This window comes from Apium graveolens, chromosome 3 (genome assembly GCF_009905375.1).
Source record: "Apium graveolens cultivar Ventura chromosome 3, ASM990537v1, whole genome shotgun sequence".
Taxonomy (NCBI): Eukaryota; Viridiplantae; Streptophyta; class Magnoliopsida; order Apiales; family Apiaceae; genus Apium; species Apium graveolens.
This window is the reverse complement of record NC_133649.1, coordinates 78343803-78346529: the sequence shown is the minus strand read 5'-3', so window position 1 is coordinate 78346529 and position 2727 is coordinate 78343803. Positions and strand designations below refer to the sequence as shown.

The 2727-nt window shown below is 40.9% G+C and overlaps 1 non-coding gene across 1 annotated transcript; it reads left to right on the top strand.

The window, feature by feature from the left end:
- The first annotated feature begins 617 nt into the window (after positions 1-617).
- LOC141715647 (small nucleolar RNA R71) lies at positions 618-724 on the top strand. Its single transcript, XR_012572402.1, has one exon. It is a non-coding gene; the product is annotated as a small nucleolar RNA R71 (small nucleolar RNA).
- Positions 725-2727: the final 2003 nt, after the last annotated feature.

Here is a 2727-nt window from a genome sequence, read left to right as displayed (position 1 = left end):
TCTTGCACAACAGCTTAAGTTCCTCAAAATCAGCACTAGTAGGTGCAGCTGCACTTCCCTGTTGAGGATATGATTGCCTTGTAGCATACTGCCGTGGTTGCTGGAATCCAGGATGGTTAAACTGTTTACTCACCCCTTGCTGATATGGTGGCTGAATAGCATTCTGATTATTCCCCCAGCTGAAATTTGGATGATTTCTGTTATTAGGATGATAGGTCGCTGGCACAGGCTGCTGTTGTCGCTGATAATTATTCACATACTGAACAGATTCGTTGACAAGAGAACACTGATCCGTAGCATGAGAACCTGCACAAAGCTCACAAACCATAGCTATTTGATTAACTCCATACGTAGCCAGAGAATCAACCTTCATTGATAACGCTTGGAGCTGGGCTGCAATAGCGGTGGCTGCATCAACTTCCAGAATACCTGCTACCTTGCCTGACGTCATCCTCTGAGTTGGGTTTTGATGCTCATTTGCAGCCATCGTCTCTATAAGATTATACGCCTTAGTATAGCTTTTAGCCCATAAGGCGCCTCCAGCTGCTGCATCGAGCATGGGCCGAGATTGGGCCCCCAAACCATTATAAAAACCAGTGATTACCATCCAATCCGGCATTCCATGATGTGGACATTTTCTCAACATTTCCTTGTAGCGTTCCCAAGCCTCGCACATAGATTCTGTAGGTTGCTGCGCAAACTGAGTAAGAGCACTCCTCATAGCAGCAGTCTTTGCCATTGGATAAAACTTCACCAGAAACTTTTGCGCAAGATCTTGCCACGTAGTGATGGACCCAGCTGGTTCAGAATGTAACCAGTCTTTAGCCTTATCCCTCAGTGAGAATGGGAAAAGCCTCAAATTGATAGCCTCATCAGTCACGCCATTATACTTAAAAGTGCTGCAGATCTCTACAAAATTTCTTATGTGCATGTTGGGGTCTTCAGTTGCCGCTCCTCCAAAAGAAACAGAATTCTGCACCATCTGAATAGTGCCCGGCTTGATTTCAAAGGTGTTAGCTTGAATAGCCGGATGAAGGATGCTTGACTGAATGTCATCAATTTTAGGCCGAGAAAAATCCATAAGAGCTGGATCAGCTTGAACAATACGATCTCCCATGTTTACTGGTTCTTTCTGCTCAGTTCCTGAATCTGAATCCTCAAAATCTAACTTCTCCGGAATATCAAGAACTTCGTTTGTCTCCTCAGTTGTATCTAAAGTCCTCTTGCGAGCACGAGAACGAGTTTGCATAAACGCTTGCTAAAGTACCTGAAACACAACCGAAAAGAGTAAGTAACTACTACGTCCTAATCACTGAGTCCTAATGACCAATGATGGTAAGTACATAAACTAAACAAATACGCCGAGTCCCCGGCAGCGGCGCCAAAAACTTGTTAGGGCGAAAACACGCACTAATATTCACGCAAGTATACGCGTTCGCAAGTAATATAAAATACTTTCTAGTTCGTTCCCTCAGAGACTCAGACTAAATTATTGTCTAATTAAACTCACTCACCAATGTATGATTACTTCTCAATGTTAAGATAATAACACTTAAAATTGTTGATTAAATATTAACTATAATTAACTACTTAGTTAACCACTTAACTAACACTTCAAATTATCAATAATAAAACACTCATGAGATCACAACTTCATTATTACTTCCTTCTATAGCCATTGTTATTACATTTAGCATGTGACAGTGATGACATTAATCGAATAACACGAAACTGATAAAAGCCAACTTTCATTGTACTAATACCATTCTACCAAGCATCCACAATTAAGATAGAAGTTGAATAGTCATCAATTATGTTGAGTTCCTATATGTCTACAGAAATTGACAACACAACGATTTAAGCACAAGTTATTCCTTTTGATTACATAGGGCAAATAAAACTGTTAGAGTTACCCACTAATCATGCACAATGTACATGAACCTATGCTAGCATGGCAAGTTCTAAATCTCAAGATCCACCGTTGCTTCATAAGAGATTAACACCCTATCTTATATGTTCGCGACGCACATAAGACGAATACACGCAACCAATACTAGATATCATGCAATCATCACACACTAAAGTATTAAACAATTAACTAAAGAATTCCATAATAAATCCGTTGTAACCCCATGATCACGATTAGCCCATAATAGAACTCATCGCCATCATGGGTTCATATGAAATCATGATAAACTAACACAAGAAAATAATAACTAAACTAATTATATTAAAACAGAGTACGTCACAAGAGTAAATAAGTCAAAGCAAGAAAACTAGCATCCAACGTTACAACGAAACAAGAATTACAAGAATATATGCTTCCTCTTCGTTGCGGTGTGCTAAATCGGTCTTCTTCCTTATCTCCTTCGCTCCTTGCGTAAAACACAATCTAAAACATAATCTCCTTAATACTCTCTATGAAAACGTCTCAAATCTACCTATATAATAGTCCCATAAAACTCAGATTACATAGAAGTTGGAAGCCACACAGAAGTAGAAGTCTAAAATAATTCAGCTTTTTCCCCGACCTTGCGCGGCCGCTCAGCATTTCTGCGCGGGCGCGCAGGCTGCTGCGCGGCCGCTCAGCATTGCTGCGCGGGCGCGCAGGACCCTACTGGAAAAATTCCAAGCTTGCTCCGTTTCTTCGCCGTAATCTGCCCATTCCTTTCCTCTCGCAATGGTGAACACATGCCAAGGCTTATTCTTGATGATTCCTCCCCCGAA